The 21,837-nt window shown below is 37.7% G+C and overlaps 1 long non-coding RNA gene across 1 annotated transcript in view; it reads left to right on the top strand.

Moving 5' to 3' along the window:
* The window catches only part of LOC120483520 (uncharacterized), a 28,673-nt gene extending 7,554 nt beyond the window's left edge, over nucleotides 1-21,119 (top strand). The window contains exons 3-5 of the long non-coding RNA XR_005623616.2: nucleotides 833-961; nucleotides 5,172-5,303; nucleotides 20,612-21,119. This is a non-coding gene — a long non-coding RNA (uncharacterized LOC120483520). The remainder of the gene's footprint in view (nucleotides 1-832; nucleotides 962-5,171; nucleotides 5,304-20,611) is intronic.
* Nucleotides 21,120-21,837: the final 718 nt, after the last annotated feature.

The raw sequence follows: 21,837 nt of genomic DNA, 5'->3' as shown, positions 1-21,837 counted from the left end.
CTGCTTCAGATCACCTGGGTGACTGACAGGGATCTAATGGGATAGCAGTGCATGGAGACACTTGGAAATTCATCCATTTTGTGCTGACTAGGTGAGCAGGTGAGCGGGTTGGCTGCCAGCACGGAAAACTCTCTGGAAAACAACATCGCTCAGCAACCTCAGGACGAAAGCGCTCAGGGCAACTTTCTGCGGCACAGACTATCTGAACCAGTCAGGCCCTGAATCAAACATTACTGTGGATAGGAGTTTGTTTTACAAATGATCATGCAGGTGAACAGTTCAGTTCTCACACAACAGCACTGCCAACCCGATCTCACGAGAATTCGTACGAATTTTACGAATTGGCCAATTCGTATGAATTCGTACGAATGACCCCGCCCCTAAACCAACCCATCACGTGGGTTTGGACAAATCGTACGAATACGTACGAGTGTGGTCGTATGAATTAGTACGAATTAGCCACTTTTTAATCACTCGTACGAATTGGTCGTGAGATAGCGTAGGCACTGCAGTAAACTAGCAACCACCGCTGTGAGTTTAGCATGGTATAAAGCGCCACTCAGATTCACTTCTGTTACCCAACAAGGGAATGCAATTGAAGTAATTCATCAATTAGACTTTTTGCACAGTACATATTTGGGAAAACAGATCAATAAATTCAGGGAACTTGATAGAATACATTTTGCGTTATTGATTTTGTTATTGATATGGTTCTGCAGGCCTTACGGTGCAGTCAGACTCAAACATTGAGTGGTGATTTGAGATATGTGTGTGTGTAACAGGACACAGGTGTCCTCGCCTCATGCCTCTGCAAATATCTCTTCTCCTCCAGTCATCGCTGGGCTGGTGTGAGCGGATGGATGGATGATGGCAGCTCCGTGAAGATGGACGAGTGGCTTCGATACCTGCCACATTACTCTTACTCAGATCACTGAGCAGAAATTACAGGTGGAATCTAAAGGTTGTATGTCCATTGCACTCTCTTACACAGAACAAATTCACAATGAGTTCTCTCAATGCATAATAACTGTATGCGGTTTATTTTTTATTTGAACAGGATTTTTTTCTTGCTTTTCTTACACTTTTCATGCCTTTATTAGTGCTTACTTTCCAATAATATCATTTCTTGTTTTACTTTTGTCTACTTTAAAACTTCATAATGAAAATCTATTATAAAATGAATTATAACATTATTAAAGCAATGGTGATCTAACACAAATATGAACCATTTCAATATTTATTGTTATACCAATTCAGAAGTTGGTGAATCTGCATTCATTAGAATCCATGAAGAGCTTCCGATGAAATGATCTGAAACACAAAGAGATATCAAGGTTAATATTCTTTTTTACTGCCCATTATTACCAATTAAGCTGCAATTTTAAAGTGTATATAAGTGTTCACACTCACTAAAACAAATAGGCACTACAGGACATATTAAAGAGTGTGTGAACGTACTTATTATTATAGCTTATTATCTGTCATCATGAGCCATATGTGATGAAACACATGTGTTTTCTCCTTTAAAGAACCTTTTGTGCAATGAAAAGGTCACAATGTTCTCAATGGACACATCAGTACCGAGAGTGTGAGGAAAAAACCATAATTTCACATGTCTCCTCTGCAGTTTCAGAGCTGAGATCTCAATATAAACTCAAATATTTATCAAAAAAGCTATGCTATATCTATGTCAACTGTTGTTTGATTTGTATTTCTCCTGGGGAATTATCTGAGAACGATCCCTATATAAGCAATAAAACTGTCCTTTGTGTTATTTCTAACTATATGAACCGTTGTGACGCATATAGAGAGTGAACTTCAGCAGAAGAACTCTTTCAGTGTTGTATTGGATGGTGTTCACACTAAATTAAAGCTCTCTGCTGTTGCTCCTGATCAATGCTAAATTTGGCTCATTGCAGCTCATCAAAGATATAATAGCCTCCCGTTTGCCAGTCTGTAACTCTTACATGGATCGTTTATCCAGAAATGAAAATTGTCATCATTTACTCACCATAATGTCGTTCTAAACCTATGATTTCCTATCTCTAGTGGAAATAAGAGATATGCATGAACGTTTGAGCTGTTGTTTTGCACAGTAATGGGAACTGAGCCTCTCATGCTTTGGTTCTCAAATCTCACAACCGAATGCAATTCTAAACAGAAAAAGGATCACAAGACTTGAAAAAAACACAATGTATAGCATATACTTTTAGAAATATGATATTAATATTTAGCTTTTGAAATTCTACACATTATATATAGGCTACTTTCCCTAAAGCGAATTGATACACTGTAAAAAAAATATTGTTGTTTTAACTTAAAAAATGAAGTAACCTGGTTGCCTTAAAATTTTAAGTTCATTGTACTGGAAAAATTGAGTTAATACAATGAAGGAGATTGATTTAAGCATTAGAAACTCAAAATATTATGTTATCTGAACTACATAAATTAAGTTGATTTGACAAAAGAAAAAATGTTATGATTACAAATCATGCAAATATTTTTTTACAGTATAGGCCTATATATAATTACATTATACCCTTAATGGTGACACTTTACTTGACTGACATGACACCTTCATAACCATGACATGACATATGTAGGGTTTATGCATGTTTCTTCGCTCAATAATGACATTTTGAATGCAAATATGACATTGTTTAAGATATCTTTGTCATAAACCAATACATCATAACCTGTCAGTGTCTTTGTCATGACAACCTGACATAAAATGAAGTTAAACTGTCATGTGGTTGGCTTTGACATTGGCTGTGAGGCCATAACTGTGTCATGAATATTTTTCGTGACCTCAACTACAGTGGTACAAATTGAATTTGTCATTAAAAAGTTATAATGCCTCATGACAGCCAATGTCAAAACCAACCACCTGACAGTTTAGTGTAATGTTAACCAATAAAGCTAGCTGGTTTCTTAAAGGGATAGTTAACTTTGAAATTAATTTTTTGTATGTTTTAGCTTACCTCAAGAGCATTCAATTTTGATATTTTTAGGTCAAACCGTTTGTGTCTGTCAGTCATATAATGGAGGTCTATGGGGTCCACCTCAAAGAGCATACTCGTAAATGCAAGTACACATTGATGGCCTAAGACACGAAACAAGCGGTTTGTGTGAGAAAACGAACAGTATTTATATAGATTTTACCTCTTGTAACCACAAAAACCGCTCGTTTCGTGTCTTAGGCCATCAATGTGTACTTACATTTACGAGTCATTGAATCATGTTGAATTTGGACTTCTCTGTGTATGCTCTTTGAGGTGGACCCCATAGACCTCCATTATATGACTGACAGACAAGAACGGTTTGACTTAAAAATATCAAAATTGAAACTACTGCTGAAACAAAGACATCTTGGATGCACTTAAGGTAAGCTAAAACATATAAAAAATTAATTTCAAAGTGAACTATCCCTTTAAGTTTGATAATTAATCTGCTATGTCATGTTTATGACAGTTTGTGTTGTCTTAGTAATGTCAAGTTGTCTTATGTATTGGTTTATGTCAAGGTGTCATGACCAAGACATCTAAAGAAATGTCATATTTGCATTAAAAATGGCATAACTGAGCGAGAGTTGTCACAAACATGCATAAACCCTACTTCATATTCAAGACATATGTCATGTCATGATTATGAAGGTGTCATGTTAGGCGAATTATAAATATAAAAAAAATATTAATTCTAAAAAATGCTATAAAAATGTATTTTAAAATATGTGTTATTATTATTGTATATTTATATTTTAAAATTTAATATACATTTTAACTGTAAATAAATAATTGTAAAATAATAGAATATAACAATGTAACAATGTTTGGGACCGTACTGGAAAACAGAATGTTCCTTTCATTTCCCAGAATGCTATTTACTCCCAAACTCTTCAAAATGGAATCAAAAAACATCAAACGTCCATTACCAGATGGAAACACTAAACGGCTTAATTATTACATAATGTCTTGAGTTATTGTTTTCTTTGCAGGGTGATTCAGTCACATCTGCTTCCTCGTTCCTTTCGCAATAGCAGTTTCACGTCCTCTAGTTATAGCCGATTCAAATTTACACTCAAGCACTGAAAGAGGAAATTCGGAGTCTGTTCCTCACACAAAGCTATTGTATAAATTCAGAACATTAGGAATATAATGCGCAAGTCATACAGACTTCTTTCATGGTCTTTTGTATTCAAAGTCTGATTTCATGTCCGCATTCCTTCAGCGAAACCAAGCATTGCTTCAATAAATCATGCGCGGGATGACTGTGAGACCATCACTGACAAAAATGACATGACCTCTGCTTCCTCTCCATCACACACACACACCAGTAGAACCGAGTGCATCTGTGTGTGTGTTTGTGTGCACTCAAGACCATTCTAAGCAGATCATGGCTGACAAGTAAACGTCCCACAGCTCTGTGATGACAAAATCCCTCCATCTCATTCCCATTCTCATCTGCGTCAAAGTGTGCCTGCACTCCGCAGATAAAGACTGCAGGGCTGTAATCAAACCGGTCCTTCCCTTCGGCTGTACACGGCGCTTTATGTTATTTACCAACAACTACGTGCAGCTCAGACTGCAGAAACACGTCAGGACGCGACACACAATGTATGTGGACGTGAGAAATGAGCTACACGCCAGACAAAGACGGCTGATATGTTGAGATATTTGTTTTTGTGTGTGCATGCATAAGACAAATTGCTATTTGGCTCTATGGCAAACAAAACGGAAATTAAATAAAAAGCTAAAAAAGTATGCAGAAGAGTGATACGTTCTATAGGCAAGGCCCTCAGGAAACGTCTCACTTTGCCGCATTAGGGGTGTTTCGGAATAATTCCAATTGATTTTTTTTTTCCCGTCGTCTCATTCTGACTTGTGAAAGGCGTTTTTTGAATATTTTAAATTTAAAACCGAAATCTCATTACATTAGCATTCAGAACTGTGCAGGGCAGCAGTGATTACTTCTTCAAGTCCTTTTGGCTCGGTTTCTGAATAATCTTTCAATTTGTGAGACTCCTCCTGTTTATCCATGCACGCCTTCTTGAGCTTTGTCAGATATTATGGATGTGAATCTGTAAATGCAATCTTCCCAATAGAACTTTGTTGCAATCTGACACCAGTCGTTGGTTGTTGTGATGCTTACAGTATTTTTCCATCTTTTCTCAGGTTGTCTGCACTCCAGGGTTTATTGTCTTCTGTATAAGCTTCATTTGACTTGCTCTCAATTCTCAAGTGGCTTTTGTATATCTCTACTCTTGCATACAGAACTGACGGATGGAGATGGTTGCCTCTTGACAGGTTCGTCCATCTCTTTATTGTTAGAATTCACTCACTAAAAAATGGTTTCTAATTAGATCTGAGATTAGTTTTATAATCTGATGCAATAGAGGAGAAACTTGAACATTTTATTCTCATGATCTTTCAAAAACAATCTATTCATTCTTAGAAGAAAGGGTTATATAACCTTAAAGGCTTCAAACATAGAACCTTTAAAGTTTTCCCAAGGGATTATTTTATGGATTTAGTTTTAATGAATGCCTTCTAATTTTAATTAAATTTTATGATCAGATCGTAAACATGTTTTATCACTGGAAAAATGAAGGTATTTTGCAATCATTTCACACATTTCTCTTTCTCTTCAGACTTTTTTGGCATAATGGGTTCTTTAAAATGGAGTCAAAAACCCTATAGGGTGTAATATAAAACCCCATTGAACTTATTTTTTTTCTAAGGGTCCGTTAACACAGAAAAACACGAGACACGGCCAGTGGAATGAGGGAAAAATGCAAGTTAGATGTGTTTCTTTTAAAAAGTTGAACTTCTTTTAACTTGAGAGCCGTGTTTTTAGTGATTCATAAGCGAGCCACAGAGATCAAACACATCAGTCTAGCGCGTTTACATAGAAAATCAATGAAAAAATATAGCTGCGAGCAGCGATGGCGGGCCCAAGCCGGTGGCACCGCAACCCCTGGCTCCTTTAGTTACCTAAAGGCACCGGGGTGGCGGTGCCGAAGGCTTTGGCCCTTTCATGATTAAATGTTAAGACGGCTTGCCATAGTCTGTCATTTTGACTAGTCACAATTATGTTACAGATATCTTAAATGATAATACAAACTATCCAAAATGTAATTACGAATAGACAGAAAGACATTGTTGATATCTACAATGTTAATTTCCGGATAGGCAAACTTAGCTTTTAAATGTTAAAAGGGCTTGCCATACACGGACGTAGGCTCAGAGAGAGTCTCACCATATTCAAACCAAAATATCTGACTTCCTCTTGGTCTGAGCTAATGACTATGAATTAGAAAGTTCTCTGGCTTGAGGAGTACAATGTATATAACGATTTTTGTAACTGTAGATAAAAATAACAACCCCACTTTTGTCAAAAGGTGGCGCTATTTAGTCCCTGCACCATGCCCGTTTCTGAAACTTTGCACATGTCTACTGGCTAATAAATGTGATGTGTCTGTTGAGTTTCATGCAATTTCAAGCATGCTAAGAGTCTCAAAAGCATCCTAAAATAATTTCAAAGTTTGAAGCTTTGCCACGGCAACAGTTTAAAAGATATCAAGAATCCATTCCCAGGTCTACATCTACCGTATGTTTACATTATACAGATGAAGTTTTTCATCTGTTTTTCATCATTATACAGATGAAGTTTTTCATTCATATTATTACATGCAAGCGTGTTTGATTTATGGACCAAGTTTTCGGACCCCGTTCCATGGGGCGCTGTCTAGCCCCCCTGCCACGCCTAGGTACCATCTTCAGCCCGGGCCTGATGGCTGTGGGATATGACCTGTGTGCAAAGTTTCAAGAGTTTTCAAACCCGATAAGGGCCTCAAAAGCCATTAAGAGTCTCAAAATCATCAAAAAAAAAGAATTTTAAAGTTTGATGCGTTGCCACGGCAACAGTATCAAAGATATCAAGAATCCATTCACAGGTCTTCATCTGCCATGTATTTACATTATACAGATGAAGTTTGAAGCAAATCGGGTAAAAATAGGAGGTTGATTTCAAAGCATTTTGAAAGTGACACACTTCCTGCTGCCAGTTGGCGGCGCTATAACTTTGACTCGAAATAGTCACATCCATGTGATCGTCCTCTTACAGCGAACACACTGATGAAGTTTCATCAAGATATGTTAATGTATGCTGAAGTTATAACACACTTCCTGTTTCACGTTTCTCGCCATAATTTCGTTTCCTCGCCACGGCCAAACCGTTTGAGATATCAAAAATCCCCTCACAAACTTTCATCCTCAATGTCTTGACTTCCTGCACACCGAGTTTGGTTGTTATTGGTAAACACATGCGTTGTAATTTGATGTATTTCTCCTAGGACAACTATTCAAACAACCCATAATTCTCAACTTCCATTTTAATTGTCGTAAAACTTAGAGCACGAAAGTTGTTTGGCCTGATGTGATATATAATTGTACCAAGTTTCATATTAATTCACGCAAGTGTGTTTGATTTATGGACAAATGTTCGAATCCCAGTCCAGGGGGCGCTGTCGAGCCGCCCTGCCACACCCGATGACCAGCTTCAGCCCGGCCCTGATGGCCATGGGTTCTGACCCGTGTGCAAAGTTTCAAGAGTTTTAGAGGATGTTAAGGCCCCCGAAAATGCCAGAGAAGTCGCACACAGCAAATAAAGGGTTAAAATTAACCTGACAGGTGCCCCTCCTCTCACTCACACAGAGAGACACTGAGAGACTGGCAAAATTCTAAGATTTTCTCTACATTCAAACAAAGATATCTGACTTTCTGTGGGTCCTAGCTAATGAGTGTCAATTAGAAAGTTGTCCGGCTCGAGGAGTACAATATACATACCGATTTTTGTAACTCTAGTTAAAACTAACAACCCCACTTTTGTCAAAAGGTGGTGCTACTGAGCCCTCACCACACCCGTTTCTGAAACTTTGCACATGTCTACTGGCTAATAAATGTGATGTGTCTGTCGAGTTTCATGCGATTTGAAGCATGCTAAGGGTCTCAAAAGCATCCTAAAAGAATGGTAAAGTTTGATGCGTTGCCACGGCAACAGTTTAAAAGATATCAAGAATCCATTCACAGGTCTACATCTGCCGTATATTTACATTATACAGATTAAGTTTGAAGCAAATCGGGTAAAAATAAAAGGGTGATTTCAAAGCATTTTGAAAGTGACACACTTCCTGCTGCCAGTTGGTGGCGCTATAACTTTGACTCACAATAGTCACATCCATGTGATCGTCCTCTTACAGCGAACACACTGCTGAAGTTTCATCAAGATCAGTTAATGTATGCTGAAGTTATAACACACTTCCTGTTTCACGTTTCTCGCCATAATTTCGTTTCCTCGCCACGGCCAAACCGTTCAAGATATCAAAAATCCCCTCGCAAACTTTCATCCTCAATGCCTTGACTTCATGCTGACCGAGTTTCGTGCCGTGTGTTTGAATTCTCTAGGAGGAGTATTGCACATTCCATTGCGAGCGTTTTACAAACAAACCTCAATAGCCGACTTCCTGTTGGGCTGGGGTAAAAAGTAAGAGTGTGAGGTATATATGAACGACGAGATCAACATGTGTACCGAGTTTCATATTATTACATGCAAGCGTGTTTGAGTTATGGACCAAGTGTTCGGACCCTGTTCCAGGGGGCGCTGTCTAGCCCCCCTGCCACACCCAGGTACCATCTTCAGCCCGGCTCTGATGGCTGTGGGATCTGACCTGTGTGCAAAGTTTCAAGAGTTTTCAAACCCGTTAAGGGCCCCAAAAGCCGCTAAGAGTCTCAAAATCATCAAAAAAAAAGAATTTTAAAGTTTGATGCGTTGCCACGGCAACAGTATCAAAGATATCAAGAATCCATTCACAGGTCTTCATCTGCTATGTATTTACATTATACAGATTAAGTTTGAAGCAAATCGGGTAAAAATAAGAGGGTGATTTCAAAGCATTTTGAAAGTGACACACTTCCTGCTGCCAGTTGGTGGCGCTATAACTTTGACTCACAATATTCACATCCATGTGATCGTCCTCTTACAGCAAACAAACTGCTGAAGTTTCATCAAGATCAGTTAATGTATGCTGAAGTTCTGACACACTTCCTGTTTCACGATTATCGCCATAAGTTCGTTTCCTCGCCACGGCCAAACCGTTCGAGATATCAAAAATCCCCTCGCAAACTTTCATCCTCAATGCCTTGACTTCATGCTGACCGAGTTTCGTGCCGTGTGTTTGAATTCTCTAGGAGGAGTACTTCAAATTCCATTGCGAGTGTTTTATGAACAACCCTAAATAACCGACTTCCTGTTGGGCTGGGGTAAAAAGTAATAGTTTGAGGTATATATGAACGATGAGATCAACATGTGTACCGAGTTTCATATTATTACATGCAAGCGTGTTTGAGTTATGGACCAAGTTTTCGGACCCCGTTCCAGGGGGCGCTGTCTAGCCCCCCTGCCACGCCCGGGTACCATCTTCAGCCCAGCCCTGATGGCCGCGGATTCTGACCCGTGTGCAAAGTTTCAAGAGTTTTTGAGCATGTTAAGGGCCCCAAAAGTGCCCAAATAGTCGTATAAATAATAATAATAATAATAAATATAGCTGCGAGCAGCGATGGCGGGCCCAAGCCGGTGGCACCGCAACCCCGGTTCCTTTAGTTACCTAAAGGCACCCGGGTAGCGGTGCCGAAGGCTTTGGCCCTTTTATGATTAAATGTTAAAACGGCTTGCCATACTCTGTCATTTCGACTAGTCACAATTATGTTACAGATGTCTTAAATGATAATACAAACTATCCAAAATGTAATTACGAATAGACAGAAAGACGTTGTTGATATCTACAATGTTAATTCCGGACAGGCAAACTTAGCTTTTAAATGTTAAAAGGGCTTGCCATACAGGGACGTAGGCTCAGAGAGAGGCTCACCATATTCAAACCAAAATATCTGACTTCCTCTTGGTCCGAGCTAATGACTATGTATTAGAAAGTTGTCCGGCTTGAGGAGTACAATGTATATACCGATTTTTGTAACTGTAGATAAAACTAACAACCCCACTTTTGTCAAAAGGTGGCGCTATTTAGTCCTTGCACATTGCCCGTTTCTGAAACTTTGCACGTCTACTGGCTAATAAATGTGATGTATCTGTTGAGTTTCAAGCAATTTCAATTTCAATTTGACTGTTGAAAAGAAGTGCGCCGATTAGATACTCAGGATCGGTATCGGCTCTGACACTGCCATCTTTGACGAGGCTGATTCAAATTCTATATTGTGCATATACTATTCTGTTAGGCACAAAGGCACAAAAACTTTCTAAAGTACCATAAAGTTTTTGTGTACTGTATTATTAGTGTTCTGAAGCTATTATGTGATATAGAAATTAATATTTAAGTCATTAAATTCAAGAACACAAACTTTTCCCTCTCTGCGCCTGTCAGTCATTCTCCATTCAGCATTCAAACAGCACGTCACATTCGGTTACAGTCAATGATGAAACGATCTTCAATGATTCAATGTTAATCCTATTATACTGGATCTTTAAGATAAAGGTCTAAAGGTCTATATTTTCGAATGAAGAAACTTTTTCTTGCTGGACTTTATTGCTGTAACTTAATCGTGTTACTTTCTACCGGGTGTCGGACGCTGTCGGTTAGATCACAACACTAGAGTCAGAGCACTATAATTGTTCTTCACGCACACAGTAACTGAAATTTAAAACCTTTAAAAGAAAAGGCTCAATAAACTATTGCATAGATAGATAATGTATAATACACTGTTCATAAATATGTATTTCCTTTGTGCTTTGAACTTTTCAATACGGACTCAATGCGCTGTAACTTCATGTGGCTTCAAGCACATCATTCTCCGCTCGGGATGCACATAAGTGCTTTGTGCTGCACCGTATTGGAGCCGTAATATCATAATGCAGTGACGTAATGACAGATTATTAATTGCCTTTCAATTATATGTTGCTTTATAGCAGCCATGGCTATATTTTTTTTTAATGATTTTTGTTATCTTGTTTTTCATGAATGTATTTTTCAAAAATAAGAGCAATGTGTATTATCTATTATTAATATGGTTTATAATAGCATTTTTGTCATAGATTATGACAAAGTAATCATATGATCCACCAGCGAGGAACCAGCAGAACAGAGTGAACATTCTTTCTGTTTAGTTCAATCCTACTTAATAGGAATTTATTTAAAATGCTCGCTCTACTCCACACCATTAATGTCTTGTGCGGACATCCGTATTTTGACTTTCGGTTTTAAGTAAGCGATTTAAAAGCTCCCAAGTCCCAGCGGAGTCACACGTTGATTAACCGGTGGGAATATACACAATAGGCCTACCTGATATTGAACACAAGAGGGCAGTATAGCACTACGTATGACTCAGATTATTATTTTTTTATGAATTTTACAACAATTCTGGCTGTTTTTGAACGTAAACACAATTCTTAAATGAAAAAAAAGGAAAAATTGGGGAAGTTATAATATTTGTATAATTTAATTTAGAAACAAATGATGTATAATTACATTTTTAGAAGATATGAGGCTTTTAGTGTTTACTTTTTTGACATTACTTTAATCTTTTGCCATAGTTGCACATGTCTATTGGCTAATAAATGTGATGTATCTGTTGAGTTTCAAGCAATTTCAAGCAAGCTAAGAGTCCCAAAAGCATCAAAAAATAATGTTAAAGTTTGTTTCGTTGCCACGGCATTTTGAAAGTGACACACTTCCTGCTGCCAGTTGGTGGCGCTATAACTTTGACTCACAATAGTCACATCCATGTGATCGGTCTCTTACAGCGAAAACACTGCTGAAGTTTCATCAAGATCAGTTAATGTATGCTGAAGTTATAACACACATCCTGTTCCATGTTTCTCGCCATAATTTCGTTTCCTCGCCACGGCCAAACCGTTCGAGATATCAAAAATCCCGTGGCACTTTTTCATCCTTAATGTCTTGACTTCACGCTGATCGAGTTTCGTCGAATTTGGTTCAGTGCTCTAGGAGCAATAATTTAAATTACATTGCATGTGTTTTAAACACAACCCTAAATAGCCAACTTCCTGTTGGGCTGGGGTAAAAAGTAAGAGTGTGAAGTATATATGAAACGATGAGATCTATATGTGTACCAAGTTTCATATTATTACATGCAAGTGTGTTTGATTTATGGACCAAATTTTCAGACCAAGTTTATTGACCAAGTTAATCTGATTAATAAACTAATTATATAAAACTATTGTCAATTCACTACAATTAAACTAGTTATATGCCTTTACTTATAAAAAATAAAAATAAAAACTTATTTAAAAAATACCAGGCTTGAGAAATGTATTTTCTTTATGCAGGTCATACACACAGCAGTGAAATGGTTAAGCCCCCTCCCCCTGCACACACACACACACACACACACAGACAGCCAGCCAGCCAGCCAAAGGCTCAGAGTGGCCATATTCAAACAAAAATATCTGACTTTCTGTGGGTCCTAGCTAATAAGTGTCAATTAGAAAGTTGTCCGGCTCGAGGAGTACAATATACATACCAATTTTTGTAACTCTAGTTAAAACTAACCACCCCACTTTTGTCAAAAGGTGGCGCTACTGAGCCCTCACCACGCCCGTTTCTGCAACTTTGCACATGTCTACTGGCTAATAAATGTGATGTGTCTGTCGAGTTTCATGCAATTTGAAGCATGCTAAGGGTTTTAAAAGCATCCTAAAAGCATCCTAAAAGAAGGGTAAAGTTTGATGCGTCGCCACGGCAACAGTTTCAAAGATATCAAGAATCCATTCACAGGTCTACATCTGCCATATGTTTACATTATACATATGAAGTTTGAAGCAAATCGGGTAAAAATAAAAGGGTGATATCTAAGCATTTTGAAAGTGACACACTTCCTGCTGCCAGTTGGTGGCGCTATAACTTTGACTCACAATAGTCACATCCATGTGATCGTCCTCTTACAGCGAACACACTGCTGAAGTTTCATCAAGATCAGTTAATGTATGCTGAAGTTATAACACACTTCCTGTTTCACGTTTCTCGCCATGATTTCGTTTCCTCGCCACGGACAAACCGTTCGAGATATAAAAAATCCCCTCGCAAACTTTCATCCTCAATGTCTTGACTTCACGCTGACCGAGTTTCGTCGAATGTGGATCAAAGCTCTAGGAGGAGTATTTGACATTCCATTGCGAGCGTTTTACAAACAAACCTCAATAGCCAAATTCCTGTTGGGCTGGGGTAAAAAGTAAGAGCGCGAGGTATAGATGAAACGATGAGATCAACGTGTGTACCGAGTTTCATATTATTACATACAAGCGTGTTTGAGTTATGGACCAAGTGTTCGGACCCCGTTCCAGGGGGCGCTGACGAGCTGCCCTGCCACGCCCGGGTACCATCTTCAGCCCGGCTCTGATGGCCGCGGGTTCTGACCCGTGTGCAAAGTTTCAAGAGTTTTCGAGCACGTTAAGGGCCCCAAAAGTGCCCAAAAGGTAGCAAAATAATAATAATACTAAAGAATAAATATAGCTGCGAGCAGCGATGAAGGGCCCAAGCCGGTGGCACCGCAACCCCGGTTCCTTAGTTACCTAAAAGCACCAGGGTGGCCATGCCACTGGCTTTGGCCCTTCATCGCGGATCACAGCTATATATATATATATATATATATACACTGTATATATACATATATATATGAAGCCGGTGGCACCGCCACCCTGGTGCCTTTAGGTTTATTGTGCACGACATGCAAAATGTAACCCTGCTTTGACTGATGCAAGCTCTACAGCACAGTTTATAGTAAGAAAGAATATAGTAAGAAAGAAAAGTAAGCTGTTACTCTGAGATGGTTTGGGAAACAAACATTCATCATGTCGCATTGGTTTTAGTTACTTGTCCTCGAACAGAGCCCTAATCTGTTTATATTTCAGTTACACATTCTACATTGATTAAAAAAGAAAAATCAAATGTGTTTTTAATTCATACAGAAATAAAATATTTATAATTCAGCTGAGAATAAAGTTAGTTCAAATTTTAAGAAAAACAAATATATGATCTGAAATATAGCACATTCATTTTTAAATTCATTCAGGTTCAATTACCAAAAATACAATCTTAATTTAATTTAAAGCAAATAATAAATCTAAAATATATGGGTTATATGCATATTTTGTAAAAAAAGAAAAAAAAAAGAAAGAAAGATATATATCCAAAAACACAAGGCCTTAAACTTTAACAAGGGTGCAACTCTTATCACTACAACAAACATAGTCACACACACAAGTCAAGTCACTTACATTTTAGATGCAATATTGACTTTTTAGATGCAATATTGACTTTTTTCTGTTTCAGCAGAGAAAATAGTTAAACAAAGATCACAGCGACCCATCGCGCATCTCAAAGCAATGTGTTTTCTCATTACTGAATGATTCAGCATTTTGAATCCATGACTCGTTCATTAAGACGGTCATCTGGCGACACCTTATGGTGATTTAGGGTTATGTTTAAAAGTATCGTTCTTTACAGCGATTTTTAATTGACTCCTGTTAAACCAATCTCGTAACATTATTGTGTAACCGATTTAATTTGATCAGCCTTACCTAGGGTAACAGCCCTATAGTGTCTTATTATTCTAAATTATTGAATTTATTGATCAAATTTACTAATGAAAAATGAAGCATACATTTATTAAGACTAGGCTGCCCTGCAGATATTAGGCTACAATATGCAGATTTAAATATACCATTTATCAAATAATCTGTTTATTTTTAGGTTACACATTACATTGTTTAAAAAATAAAAATCAAATGTGACCCGCTCTGGCGAAATGAGTCGGAAGTTGCAACCTTCCATTTTAAGATATGGGCCGATTATGTGGAAAAACCATGAAATTACAAAAAAAAAAAAAGAAAAAATTATATTTTTTTTTTGCTAATTTCAAAGAACAGACATTCAAAAATAATCTCACAGGGTTTCGTAGTCGAGATAATTGAGTAAAGGTATTTAAATAACGATTAAAGTTGTCAAAGCTTTAAATTCGCTGAAATAAACATTGCTCTTCTCAACTCCCCTCGTCACCTCTGAGCATTTCCCTGGTATCCCCTGAAACGTTGAACTCACTGGAGGCTTCTAACCTAAACTGCGTGAGTATATTTATCTGCAAGAAGAATATAGCCTATGTAAGGCTGTAACGATCGCGACACTCAGATCCACGAACCTGTGTCGCGGTGTGAGAAGACAGAATCACGACACCGACACGTCCCTTCAACTCCCGAAGTTATCCTTCACGTCCAGACCCAATGCTAGCTACAACATCTTTAAATTACTAGGCTATTAGTATTATTTGAAGTTAACATTATAAAATAGTAGACTTACACCACAAAACTTAAATTATTACTAATTTTTTTTTTAAATTGGGCAATTTCAGCATTATGGAGGAGATCCAATTCCCAGATAATTAAATATTTTAATAAATTGGCCTATGTGAACCACACTGCACAAACCAAAAGTAATACTCACCCGATGAAGAAGGGTTGACTCTCTCCAGAACATAAAATCTTTATTTTATTTTCCGTGTTCGCATTTATGAGGAAAAACAATCCGAACGTGACCGTTCTCTGGAAGCAGCACTAAAACTTTCACATAGCTTAAACATGCAAGCACAAAGCCTTTCTTTAAAGTAAATTTCGTTTTAAAATAATTATCTTAATTTAAATCAATGTTTCATCAACCAATTACTAGGATTTAATAATAAGAAATAAATTGCAGACAATAGGCTAGGCCTAATCACGACGCGGAGACGCGCGGCACGTGAACTGAAGCTTGTCTCATGAACCGAAAGTCAGCGTATAAGGTATCCTCACAGACATATATATTGAAATGTCTACTTTTAAACACAACCATTCAAAATGAAAGAAAACAGACTGCTCTCTGCTTATGTGGGCTAATCCGTATGAAAACTGAATTTCTCTCTGACTCCTCTTTAATCTTTCTGATTTTAGAACATTTTTGTAAAAGTGACTTTTTAATTATTTATTTCAAAAAAATTAAAAATAAGTTGAGTTTCAGCCTCGTTAAATTGCATTTATATATGTTAATCTATTTGGTCAAATTAAGCTATATAAAATAAATAGTTTATCCCTTAAAATGCTATGGATTTTGAAAGATATCAAAAAAAAAAAAAAAAACGAGCAAAAAAACTTTAAAAGCGATTTTCTTAGGTTTTCAATTGGAAAAAAAAGGGCAGACGACCAGAATTCAAATCTGTATATCGTTACAACCATTCAAGGTATGACCAAGGTATCATTTGAAAGCTTACAGTGTCCTCTTTCCATTAATATCAAAATCTCAATTTTTAAATTTGGGTCACTGTGACTAATTTTGCTGGATCAGGTCGGTCACAAATGTGTTTTTTATTGTAGTATTATTTTATACAGAAATACATTATAATTATATATAATATACAAAATATAACCGTGGGCGCGATTAAACAGTGTTACAATAAAACTCAACATTGTGTTTTTTAAAAATAAATTCAAATAATACAAATCCCGAAATTGCGCTAATTTTAAAATTAAACTAAAACTCATGGCTGCACAAGCATTCATAACTGTGCGCGCCAACAGCGAGGAACCAGCAGAACAGAGTGAACGTTCATTCTGTTTAGTTCAATCCTACTTAATAGGAATTTATTTAAAATGCTCGCTCTACTCCACAACATTAATGTCTTGTGCGGATATCTGTATTTTGACTTTCGGTTTTAAGTAAGCGATTTAAAAGTTCCCGAGTCCCAGCGGAGTCACACGTTGATTAACCGGTGGGAATATACACAATAGGCCTACCTGATATTGAACACAAGAGGGCAGTATAGCACTACGTATGACTCAGATTATTTTTTCTTCTTCTGAATTTTAAAACCATTCTGGCTGTTTTTGAACGTAAACATAATTCTTAAATGAAAAAAGGGAAAAACTGGTTTAATTATAATATTTGTATAATTTAATTTAGAAACAAATGATGTATAATTACATTTTTAGAAGATATGAGGCTTTTAGTGTTTACTGTTTACTTTTTTGACATTACTTTAATCTTTTGCCAAAGTTGCACATGCCTACTGGCTAATAAATGTGATGTATCTGTCGAGCTATCTGTATCTATCTGTTTCAAGCAATTTCAAGCATGCTAAGAGTCCCAAAAGTATCAAAAAAGAATGTTAAAGTTTGATTTGTTGCCTCAGCAACAGTATCAAAGATATCAAGAATCCATTCACAGGTCTACATCTGCTGTATTTTTACATTATACAGATGAAGTTTGAAGCAAATCGGTTAAAAATAAGAGGGTGATATCAAAGCATTTTGAAAGTGACACACTTCCTGCTGCCAGTTGGTGGCGCTATAACTTTGACTCACAATAGTCACATCCATGTAATCAGCCTCTTACAGTGAACACACTGCTGAAGTTTCATCAAGATCAGTTAATGTATGCTGAAGTTATAACACACTTCCTGTTTCACGTTTCTCGCCATAATTTTGTTTCCTCGCCACGGCCAAACCGTTCGAGATATCAAAAATCCCCTCGCAAACTTTCATCCTCAATGCCTTGACTTCATGCTGACCGAGTTTCGTGCCGTGTGTTTGAATTCTCTAGAAGGAGTATTGCACATTCCATTGCGAGCGTTTTACAAACAAACCTCAATAGCCGACTTCCTGTTGGGCTGGGGTAAAAAGTAAGAGCGTGAGGTATAGATGAAACGATGAGATCAACATGTGTACCGAGTTTCATATTATTACATACAAGCGTGTTTGATTTATGGACCAAGTGTTCGGACCCCGTTCCAGGGGGCGCTGTCTAGCCCCCCTGCCACACCCAGGTACCATCTTCAGCCCGGCTCTGATGGCTGTGGGATCTGACCTGTGTGCAAAGTTTCAAGAGTTTTCAAACCCGTTAAGGGCCCCAAAAGCCGCTAAGAGTCTCAAAATCATAAAAAAAAAGAATTTTAAAGTTTGATGCGTTGCCACGGCAACAGTATCAAAGATATCAAGAATCCATTCACAGGTCTTCATCTGCTATGTATTTACATTATACAGATTAAGTTTGAAGCACATCGGGTAAAAATAAACGGGTGAGTTCAAAGCATTTTGAAAGTGACACACTTCCTGCTGCCAGTTGGTGGCGCTATAACTCTGACTCACAATAGTCACATCCATGTGATCGTCCTCTTACAGCGAACATACTGCTGAAGTTTCATCAAGATCAGTTAATGTATGCTGAAGTTATAACACACTTCCTGTTTCACGTTTCTCGCCATAAGTTCGTTTCCTCGCCATGGCCAAACCGTTCGAGATATCAAAAATCCCCTCGCAAACTTTCATCGTCAATGCCTTGACTTCATGCTGACCGAGTTTCGTGCCGTGAGTTTGAATTCTCTAGGAGTAGTACTTCAAATTCCATTGCGAGTGTTTTATGAACAACCCTAAATAACCGACTTCCTGTTGGGCTGGGGTAAAAAGTAATAGTATGAGGTATATATGAACGATGAGATCTATATGTGCACCGAGTTTCATATTATTACATGCAAGCGTGTTTGATTTATGGACCAAGTTTTCGGACCCCGTTCCAGGGGGCGCTGTCTAGCCCCCCTGCCACGCCCGGGTACCATCTTCAGCCCGGCCCTGATGGCCGCGGGTTCTGACCCGTGTGCAAAGTTTCAAGAGTTTTTGAGCATGTTAAGGGCCCCAAAAGTGCCCGAATAGTCGTATAAATAATAATAATAATAATAATAATAATAATAATAATCCTAAGGAAAACAATAGGGCCTTCGCCCTTTCAGGGCTTGGGCCCTAATAATAATCCTAAGGAAAACAATAGGGCCTTCGCCCTTTCAGGGCTTGGGCCCTAATAATCCCAAGGAAAACAATAGGGCCTTCGCCCTTTCAGGGCTTGGGCCCTAAATAGCACAAAGGAATTGAAAGACACATTTTTGCGGGTAAAAACACAAGGTACATGTCAGTGAACCGAGAGAGAGAGAGACCGCAAGGTCTAGAAATGCTTATTATAAATGCCCTATTATGCTTTTTCAAAAATTACCTTTCATTCAGTGTGTGATATAGCTTAAAATGTTTGCAAAGTGTCAGTCGTCAGCAATTCCAGTCACTATTTCTGTTACATAACAATGTAAGAGATTTGCATGGTCTTCATTGGCTGCTTGTGAATAACGTCTACTTTGACCCACCCTTAAAGTTGTAGCCAAGACTGGAAAAGTTTTGGAAAAGATTTGAGAAAGCAAATGCACTTCAAAAGAACTCATGTTGGAATTGATAAGGAAAAAACGATCGTGTCATTACTGTTCGTGTCAAGCGCTGAAGAAGATCTGGAGCTGAAATTCAATCTGGTAATAAGTGTTTTGTTTCTGAAGCGCTGTAAGCGGTAAACCAACAGACAGACTGGGCCATCTGACCAATCAGAGCAGAGAAGGCTTGCAGAAAGGAGGGGTTTAGAGAGCCTGAATCTTCAAACGAACCGTTTTCAGACTCTTTTATTAATTAGGGGATGTGCAATGTACATTATAAATAAATTAAAGTTTTTAAACTTTGATGCATGTACATAACCTTCAAAACAAAATAAGTTAGAATTTAATTTTTTTCAAAAATGTGAATAACTTTTGAATAAATAAACACATCACCTCACTCTTACCACAACACATCGATCAGACCTTCAAAACAAAATTAGGAATCTTTAAAACAGCATAGTTTGAGCATTCTTAAAGCTGAACCTCACTTGAAAAAAATAACTCTTTGAATGAACATAAAAAAATCATGCAAAGGATTTCCACATGATTAACTTGCTTTATTTCAGCATTATGCAATTCGGTTATTCCAATTTAACGTACTTGAGTTGGGTCAACTTAATTTATTAAGGTTGATTCGACTTATTTACTATGGTTGGGCTTAATTTAATAGTGTCAGCCCAACTAGTTTGCAATGTTTTAGACCAACTGATATGATTCAGGTATTGTAATTCATTTATCCATTCATCCAATGCAATATAGCTTATTTTAGTGTCACACTAATCAATTTTTAGACTATAACCAACTATTGTAGCACTTTTATGCATCTTAAATGATACGATTTACATGCAAGTAAACTTAAAATGACATATATTTAAGCAGATTGAACACAATCCAATTAATTTTGGACAAAATGGATAGCAATTGTGTTGCTTAAGCTCATTTTAATTAAGCTTTTTTCAGGGTTGTTTTAACTCGAGAGCCCCATTTTTAGAAAGCCTCGACATGCACTAGATGCTGGAAAATATGCGAGACGCGAGCGAGCGGTCAGACACGTCAGTCTAGTGCGTGTTTGAAGGTACAATGTTATTTTACACTCTTTTAAACATAACGTTCTCAAGAACAGACGAAATATTATTCAATTCAATTACATAATGTATAACAGTGTGTATAAATGTATAAAATGAGAGAGAACAGTCCCAGTGGAAGTGAAAAACAACATACCAACTTTCCTGCTTCACACATTCGACTCCAGCTATTTTTTCTCACTCTATCGCCCTTTTAATCCTTTTTTCCCAAATGTTGTTTGTGTCCCCCAGGCGGAAGATTTTCTATATATGGAGGGGTGTTGAGAGGATGAGAGGATGTGAGCCGATCACAGTGAGCCAGTCATTGTGTGCGTGTCTGAGTATATTGTGGCTTGAGAAGAAGGCCACACAATTCAACACACAAGAACAGAGAATGCATCGTGAAAAGATGTGAATGGGCAGAATTCATTGAAATGTGTGAGAAGCACATATGCGACACCTTCTTTTTTTTCTATTTTCACACCGTAAGCAGATCCTTTGATATCTTGAGCTAAATTGAGATATTATTAGTATTATAGACAAGATTTCTGCATGCCTGTCCCGCTATTTTTTCCACGCTTCCTTCTCCTACACACACGTAGCTTAAAACGCACATTTTAAACAAATCCGCAGTGAAGCATAAAAGATCTAATGAAAAGAACCAAAAACCGGCAGCGAAACAAAGTGCCTGATATCACAGTAATCAAGAGGTGAATAAGCATAAATGGAGAGAAAGAGCACTAAAAAGGATTGTAATGAAAGAAGTCTTAAAGGAATAGTTCACCCGGAATTGGGTCATTTACTTGTCATTCCAAACCTGTATTAGTTTCTTTGGGGGACTGAAGGTTTGGACACAAAAAGCAATAAAAATCATATTAGATGTGGCATAGTGCACTATCCCACTTTATTCAATGTATTTGAGAGAAATAGACTGAAATTTATGTCGAGACTGGATCAATGAGTCAGCGAATTGAACTCAAGAACTAAATCAGTGCAATTTGTGACTGAATCAATCACGATAGGGTTTTGATAAATGAATGAACAGTTTTGACTCAAATGAACGATTCGTTCACGAATCATACATCTCTTTTTCTCTCATGAAGATTTTCAATGACTGACATGACTCATGCCACTTCTAAGGCCCTGTTTACACCTGGTATTAAGATGCGCTTTGCTCGGTCGGATCACAAGTGGACGACGCAAAATACCAATGCATTCTCATCCCAAGACGTCATATATGATGCTTTTGCCAAAGCGTAGACATCCAATGCACATGGCACCCTTTAGCATCAATATAACAAGCACATAGTATGGGTAGGTTTAGGTCTGGGGTAGGGTTGGGGTTAGACCACTAGGAGGCGCCTTCTGCCCCATATATATCTGAGTCTCATATTGACGCTAAAGGGTGCCATGTGCATAGGATGTCTACGCATTGGCAAAAGCATTGTTTATGACGCCTTGGGATGAGAACGGTCTAA

This window comes from Pimephales promelas, chromosome 18 (assembly GCF_988280905.1).
Source record: "Pimephales promelas chromosome 18, fPimPro1.hap1.1, whole genome shotgun sequence".
Taxonomy (NCBI): domain Eukaryota; kingdom Metazoa; phylum Chordata; class Actinopteri; order Cypriniformes; family Leuciscidae; genus Pimephales; species Pimephales promelas.
The sequence above is the reverse complement of the archived record's forward strand: the minus strand, read 5'-3'. Positions and strand labels throughout refer to the sequence as shown.